The sequence below is a fragment of the Ixodes scapularis genome, unplaced genomic scaffold (assembly GCF_016920785.2).
Source record: "Ixodes scapularis isolate PalLabHiFi unplaced genomic scaffold, ASM1692078v2 PGA_scaffold10__122_contigs__length_95168666, whole genome shotgun sequence".
Lineage (NCBI taxonomy): Eukaryota > Metazoa > Arthropoda > Arachnida > Ixodida > Ixodidae > Ixodes > Ixodes scapularis.
Window position 1 is genome coordinate 13,190,075 of NW_024609836.1, and position 8,693 is coordinate 13,198,767.

An 8,693-nucleotide genomic window follows, 5' to 3' on the forward strand; every position below is an offset into this window, starting at 1 on the left:
CGCGACCCAGTGAAACACGCAACGAAACGTCCCTACAGGCTACAAACAGCCTATTTGCTGAAACGTCATTTGCGAAAACCACCATTCGCTCAAATGATTCCTATTCGCTAAAGAGTCATTCGCTAAAACGTCATTAGCTCCTATAATATGAACCAGAAATAAGTAGATCATATCGTATCATGGACGTGAAGCGAAACTGGTATGTAGTACCGCGGCCACCTGTACAGTGGTTTTTCCTCGCATATACTATGACCAATTAGAGTTTAAGAACATTTTGATATTAAATTTGGTTCGGTTTCTAAATTTGGCAAGCCAACTATGGGGTGGTGGTCTTCACTTTTTCCTTGATTTCCGGGGTTAAATTACTAGCATGTTCCAGTACATGCAATTGCCTCACAAGCTAAGGGCGTCACACATGAGTATGCGCTTCTACGTACAGTCGACCGTAATTCGCATGCTGGCTATGACACACATGTATCAGAACCAGCTAGCTGCCCTCTCGTTTCACTCCGCATATTTAGATTTGTGTTTAGTTTGTGCTTGTCCGTCCTTTCTCGTGTTTCTTCCTCAAGTTTAATATGTCATGTATTTTTTGTTTTAGCGTCCTTGGATCTTCCAAACCCCTCCACCATCCCGGAAAGCGGCTGGGTCGACAACATGAAGCTCTAGCCAGCTCCGCAGGAGCATCATATTACCTATTATTTGCTTAACACGAAAGCTTGCGACTTGGAAGAGGTTCAGGCTCTGAAAAGCCTGGAATCTTATAATTATGTCATCAGTGGTAAGGTGGGCCAGTTGCTGATACACCAATACTCTGAACACGCTTGCATCATAAAAGGTGATGTAACTCCATCATAGTCGGAGAACAATGCACCCCATAAGCCATGGGTGTGCATTGGTACGGACTGTCGTGTGCTGACAGGCGCCTGCTCTTGCATGGTCGGCAAAACTCGTGTATGTAGCCACGTGGGTAAGTTGAGGGATAGTTGACCGTTCCTTAAAAGTCTAGTAATTTTTCACAGTTCTAAGATGTGCCATCTTTTGTTGCGAGAAACAAAATTGGACGTTTTCAGGTACATGACATATGCTTATGCTTATACCTTAGCGGAAACTTCAAGGCATCCCACCACATTATTTGTTTCGACGTCATCCCATGATGCCTTTGGACAGCTGTTTCACATCTATAGGGTCCGAGCGAGAAAAGTAAACCATCCTTTTTGGGACGCCTAAAAAGCTACGCATCGCCGAACGCTGAAGTTGGAATGTAACCCTAGCGGTCCCACCAAGATGCCAAAGTTTCAGAACGTAGTGCCATCTAATTAAAAAGTTACGAGTAATTATCGAAATTTTTCAATGGAAAAATGGCGGCCGATGGCGGCTCACGGAGCTGACTGAAGCATGGAGTTGAATGGGAGACGCTACCGGGACGCGACCTCATTTTCTCATTGAAATTTTCAGAAAATTGCTTATAACATTTTAATTCGTTGACTCGGCGCTCTAAAACTTCGGCATCTTGCTCGGACTGCTAGGGTTACATTCTGGCAGAGTTTCAGCGGTCGGCGATGCATACTTTTTTTTATGCAGGCCAAAAAAGAGGGTTTACTTTTCTCGCTTGGACCCTGTATTTTGTACGGCCTTACGAAGAGCATTTGCCAGATACGTTGTTTCTTGAGTGGTCTGTTCACATTTTTTTTTTGTTTTGTATGTTGCGGTTTGGCTTGTCTATTGTATGATGCATCTAAATTTAGCCCTGTGCTCATTCTATACAGAATTGCAAGCAGGGTGCCCCACCACCACCATGCTTCTGGTGTAAACAAGTGCATACAATTGCAAGCCTGCCAAAGCTGGCTCCACTGACATGTTGAAGGCACTGGTATTCATGTGCCACCATGGTTGCAATTATGTATACAGTGTTCCACACAGAGAAACGGTCACACGAATGCATAGCTGCATGTTAAATGAATAGCATTTCAGGGTTTGGTATGTAGATTTGTAACCACATAGGAGGAGTGCAGGTGGAAAGCTGGTATCCCCTCCGGAGGCACCTTGATTTGCTGCAGCGGATAGAGCTTGTCTACGTGATTGTCGTCTCAAAGACTACGAGAATTATATGTAAACTTTATTTTCCATTTGCAGGGGCGCTTCTTTGGAAGGTGGAGTTTGCCGTTCGTAGCGGCCTGACTGGAACCTCGTGCACAGATGAAAGTGCACTCTGGAACTCTGGTAGAAAGCGCAATGTGGTTCCGGGTCAGATTGGGGACATGAATTTCAAGCTATAGAAAGAAATGGGAGAGCCAGTACCACCCCGTGAAAAGGTTCGTTTTGAGAAGTTTAAGACCCGCGAAGCGTATGTCCAATTTATGGAGGACTCCGTTGTGTCACCACTCCTGACAGTGCAGGGAAGTCTGCTCCAAGCAACAAAAGTTGCGGATGTGAGTAGACTGGAGTCTGACATCAGTGGGACGGAAGAAGATTCTTCCATAATTCATGGCCGCCACCAGGGTGTTGAGCCACTTTCGTGCAGTCCGTGTTTTTCTTTTTTACAAAGGGTGGGTTTGGCTTGAGGAATCTGCAAGGGGTGCACTTGCAGAGATTACTTTAGATCGGGAAGGCGAACTGTGGAAGAGTAGCCGAAAAGTTCGGCTGACGGCATCTATCTTGTCGAAGGTTCCAAAAATGGCTAAAACTGCTCCTGACAACTTTGTTAACGGTTGCTTGCACTCTCAGTTCAGGGGTAACCAGGCCACCGAGCATGGTAGAATATATGAGCCAGTAGCTAGGGCAGCATTCTGCCAAGAAACTGGGCGAGAGGTGACCCTATGTGGCACTACTGTGAGTGCCACTCACCCCTTCTTTTCGGCGAGTCCGGATGGCCTGGTAGGACATGACAGCATCCTGGAAATTAAATGCCCCCAGACTGACAACTGCAAAGTTTACATTAGCGAAGCAAAGCACTATGATGTTAAAGTCGTAAAAAGTGGGGATAAGGAGCACTACTTCATTGCCAAAAATGGAAAGAATGGCTACTATTTCCAGGTGCAGTTCACCATGTTCTGCACTGAAAGAACTCACTGTTTTTTCTATGTGTGGTCGAGGCTAAAGACCGTCCCGTTTGAAGTTGATTATGAGCCAGACTTTGTCATTGCTCACATCACCCGGTTCTCAGATTTTTATTTTCAGCACTACCTGCCAAGACTGGTGGACGCCGTACATGATCGTACTGCCATTCTTTCAGATGAGTATCGCACGTTAGCCAACATGCATTAAGCTTTCTCACTAGAGATTAGGGAACAAAGTTGGGCAGCCTAAAGTGTGTGAAACTTCTGTCGCAGCACGGTTCAAGTCACCATTTCTGTTTGCTTTATGCAGCAAGTGACCTGTAAATGGCTGTAACCCTTTTTGCACCAACAGATATAGTTGCATGCCTGTACACCAGAACTTATCTGGCCTTATTTTGAGTTGCATGAAGAAATCTCAGCAGTTGTTTCGAGAAAAATAAAAGATCCAGAGTTGTGTGATCATACAGAAATCATTTTTCACTCAGACAGATAAGGATGATGGTTCTCTGCAATTCTTTGCAGGAAACCCTTTATATTTTATTGTCTCAACTAGAGGCAGAAAATGTGTGCACGAAAAACAAGTGAACATGGACAGAAAAACAAGGTGAAGCCGCAGCTAAGAATTCACCACTTTGTGTCACAACCCCTTTCAACTAGGGTGCCTTCATGTGTGCTTCACCGACGGCGATGTCAACTGCTTGCTCCCCCTTCCAGACCCTCGCCCACCACTATTTTCTTGCTCCGTTAGTTTTGTCTTGCACCTGGAAGTGGCTTTTGTGCCCATCGGTCCCCGCCTCCAAGGGGGAGAGTGCTGATCTTCCCCCCAATGGCTGCCACAATGCTATGCCCAGCTTGAAAAATAAGGTACTTGTCTTTACGGAAGGGTTATTTGCAAATACAGACGAGTCATCGCTATCTGGTTATGGCCATTTGAAGCAAAGAAACGCAGAACTCTCTCCCATCTGGATGTGCGGGAAAAGCTGACATGCAAGCAACACTTTCTTTTAATCATCGTCCTGCTCTCTCTTTCGCTTTTGGGGATCTTGAGCTGCAATCAATGCCCCTTTCAGGTTACACAATCCAGCACAGACCAAGATGGTCTTGTTCATGATCTTCTTGTGGTGGATTGGCAGGGGTTGCTTGAGAATTCGATAGGTCTTAACCCTTCCGATGGCTCTCTCGACGTGGATTCGTAGCCCGGAAATTCTCCTAGATTCCGTCGCTTCCTTTTCAGTTATCTGCTTTCGTTCTCTAGTGAAAGCCGGTATGTTTAGCTTCACCCCCTTCTCTCCGCACTCAGGCTGAACCCCCGGTCTGCCATCACCTGATCATCGTCGGAGAGGTACTCGGCAAAACAAGAGTCCTCCACTATGAATTTGTCAGATGCTCGCCCTCCGTACGCACGCGACACAAACATGACAAATCCACTGGGTGCAACAGCAATTATGAACTTTACTGTGTTGCGTCCCTTATAGTAACTAAAGGACTGCCCTCTGGCGTACAGCCTTTTTGGCATTTGCAGAGGTACCTCACTGCAATCAATGATGACCATGGTGTTCCTATATCCACCTTCAATGAATTGCACAGGCATGGTTGCCAGAATCACCTCCTTTGGTAGCCACACTATCACTTTGGATAGGATGTCTGCCAGTACGCTCATCATCTTCCGGAACACCTTTCCTACTTGGCCAACCGAGATTTCGAATCGCCGCACAAGGTCCCCATAAAGTAGTGACAGACGCAGGCGCATCAATGTCATTAGGACTTGATCCCCAATGCTCATGGTGCCAGACCTGTGCACCGCACTAACACTAATGACGAGTTTTGAAAAAGCGTCAAGGTTAAGGCCTGTGTAAAAGGAACAGTCCGCTTCCGACAGCGTTTCATGGAACGGCAAAGACACTGTTTGAGTCTCGGCTGACTTGGTTATTGTTTCTGCTTTTGTCACATAACAGTGCTCTGATGAGACGTAGCTGAAATTATCTTCCCACTGCGTAGCGCAGTCGACCATCTGAGGTCTTGCTTGCACACTGCACTCCCGATATGTACTAGGAGCTGCACCTGGACTAGCACCCTCTCGCTCAGGGGTGTTTTGTGGCTTCGAACTAGGACATAGGTGAGACAGTTCAGTTAACGGAGGTGCAGGTGCAGGCAAGATCTCTGACGAAAGAGAACCGCTGTCCGAGTCAAAGTCGTCGGGTGTCGACAAAGAGTTAGCGGTACACGGCGTGGTGTCTTCATCACTGGTAGTGTCAACTGTTGAAACTTCAAGGCCTGCTGGGCGTGCCTGCGGGTGCTTTTGAAGCTGTCGCCTGCCAGGTGTCACCTAAAATGTAAATTTTATTGATGTCATTCGACATGAAAAACCATGAAACTTCTTGAACTGAACCTGGAAGCCAGGGGATGCCCAATGCTTCCTAGTATCCTTTGTCCTTAATTCATTACTCTTACTTAAAGACCCAGTCTCCAATGCAGGCCTTTTCCCCTCGATGCCCCTGGGAATAAAATCGGGGCGTGTGTCCGATTTTATCGGACACACATCCGATAAAATCTGTTTGTTGTTTAACGAGGGGCCCCTGAAGCGATGCAGGCAGGCCTTCTTGATAACTTCTGGAGCACTATATATACCTGCCTGCGATGGTGGCCTTGCAGCCGTGCCTGCCATGCCTACCCACTTTTTCTTCTGAACATTATGCTTGCCAAGGGTGCAAATCTCTGAAGCAATGAAGGAAATGTCAAGTTTTCTAGATGGAATCACTGCCTTTCAAATTCTGTTTCGTATTGCGCTCTTAGTCTTACTCTGTGTTTGAAAATGGCGGGTCAGCTGTATGGAAGCAGTCCAGTAAGCGTGGAATGGAGCAGAGATTATATCCCGGAGCATCGGTGAGAACAGAATACTGACTGCCCCAAGGAACTCTTGTGGCATATCTCACCGGATGCTGGTTTCCTACTGCAGCCCAGGGAATTGAAGACGGCTTTGGTATTTGGGGGAATCGTACCTTGGTCTATGACGAATCGAAGCAGCACAGTTTTATGGAGCTGCCAACTAAACCTCCTTTGGACTGATTGTTGAAGGGGCTCATTTATACAGTCAGGTTGTTGTGCACCAGATCTATGGAAACGGCTTGCAACTCAACTGGTTCGGTGGCCGTATCTCCAATTCCGGCATTGCCCAAAAGGGCCGGCGTGACAATCAACAAGAGAGATGCTGTGACGCCTGGTCATGACAAAGGGTTTGTAAGCGACCTTTGACAACATGGGTGGGACTGATAGAGATGAGCGATCCATAACTACATTTTTATTTCGAACAAGGTTTAGGTTATGTTATTATTGCAGCCCTGCAAGAGAACAGCTGTTGGGAATACCGAATTGGCAGAACATACAGGCATACAGACTGGGATGCCAGATATGGCAGAAAAACCGAAAGACCAGGAGAATGCCAACCATTTTTTGTGTCCTTCAGGCTTTATTTCTTACTTCTTCCTCTTCATCCCCCCACTTCACGCTTCTAAATGAGGTTGTGTAGCATCGCCACAAACTTACCAGCACACCAGCACTGCTTAATCACTTGACCAGAGGAAATAAAGCAAAGCACTAGAGATTACTAATTTTATTTACCTTTCTCTGGTACCCAAGCTTCAGCATTGGCGTTGGATTTATGGTCGTTGGCTTGCCATCGAGGAAGTGTACAGAGCACACCTGGGGGACAAAAATTTATATAGGATATTACGATGCGACATGAGAGACCACAAATAGACTTGCTAGCTAAGAGGTCATAAGGTCAACAACAAACAACAGTATTCCTCAAAACTGGCCTGTGAACCACATCTGGCTCTTCGTGGTTAGAAGTGCAGCTCTTGCGATTCCAGAGCAATCAAAAGGAAATAGTGTTGAATGTTGATGGCATCGAAGTTTTCTACATGCAATCACTGCCTTTCTAATTCTGGTTCGTGTTGGGTCGGTGGGTATGGGAAAACATAACATTGATCAGAACAGTCACATTAAAATGTCTTCTAGATCTTGTAATTTACTTCTTTCCAGCATGTAGAGCAAATTCAAGTGCCTTCAGCTCATGGATTTGCTATGTAGAAAACTCAATTGCTTAGCTGCAGGTGCTTGTATGGATCCAACTAAAAATATACCAAAGCTAGTCATCCTAAAAAAACACAATAAACAAAAACAAAACTACCAACTACCCCAGGCTTCAGCCCTGCCTTTGCTAAAGTTATACCAGTGTGTCTTATTTGCTTAATGGGATTTGATGAAGTGATCAACGCGGTTAATGAAACCAGGACAGTTTTGAAGCGTTGGGCCCCCTTCAGTTTGTTTGGAGTTTCTTTCCTTTTCTAAACTGTACAACAATGTACATTTTTCTACAGGACAAAGATATCATTGGCACGCAAGTTGAGATGATTGATGGTACATATTTAACGTTCAACCTGAGTTCCCACTCGCTTTCCTGCAGAATCTGCTGTTCGTTCATTCAGAATCGACTAAACCGAATCGAAGGTACCATTCGTAGCTAGCGTACGTACACGACGTAAACGACCTGCCGACTGATCACGGAGAAGTGACCACCTCTGTTGTATCCATCACGCACGCCAAACGTTGATGATGATGATGATGATTAGGAGTTTATTGGCGCAGTAGCAACGAGGGCCTTAATGCGCCAAACTTAACATATTTAGAGCATATTATAACAAAAGTTTACTTTGAGGTTACATATTTACAAATGGTATAAATATCCAGTTTGTCTTAAAAAGTCTAAGACACGGCTGAATGGAACTAAAGGATTATCACCAAGCAAAAAAGAGGGATGAAATGGGAGATGATCCCTAAAAAGCTCGAGAAAACATGATTGACGGAGTGGTTGATGGGACGAACAATGCCACAATATGTGCAACACGGTCATTAGCTCTCCACAATGTGGTGTGGAGAAGAACCTCCACACCACTTTCCCTGTTGTAAGAGCTATCCCAAACGCCCAGAACGGGTTTGATAATGTAAAGTTTGTTGTTGCTCTCTGTATCCCATCCCAGCTGCCATTTGAGAAAAATAGATTTCCTCAGAAGTGGCTTCAAATCTTGATAAGGTAAGCAATTGAATGTTATAGACAAGCCTCGGGCAGACACGGCCAATTTATCCGTCTCTTCATTGCCCAAAATCCCAACGTGGCTTGGCACCCAGCAGAACTTAATGTCCCGACCGCGTCGCAGGGCGCTATTGATCTTACTATGCAGATGTTGTGCAAGGCGGTTCTTTGTGGGCATCAGGGAAGACACAGCCAATAAGGCACTTTGTGAGTCAACAAAAATTACAGCTTTCATTATACTATTGTCAAGTATATGTTCGACCGTTAGTAAAATAGCATAAAGCTCTGCGGTGAAAATGCTTGCCCTACAGTCAACTTGTGTGGCTTTGCTGTAGGAGGCGGAATAAAGCACACCCTATAAAAGACGACGATTTGGACCGATCTGTATAAAACTCCAAGTAGTCTGCATATTTTTGTTGCAAGGAGAGGAACTCCTGCCGGAAGATTTGTGGTGAAATGACCCTCTTACTGTATTTTGCAAGTGACCAGTCACAGAAAATCGGAAGAACATCCCATGGGGCAACCCTACACTCTTAGAAAAA

The 8,693-nt window shown here is 45.5% G+C and overlaps 1 pseudogene; it reads left to right on the forward strand.

Moving 5' to 3' along the window:
- The first annotated feature begins 1,958 nt into the window (after positions 1–1,958).
- LOC121047284 lies at positions 1,959–3,116 on the forward strand (annotated as a pseudogene).
- Positions 3,117–8,693: the final 5,577 nt, after the last annotated feature.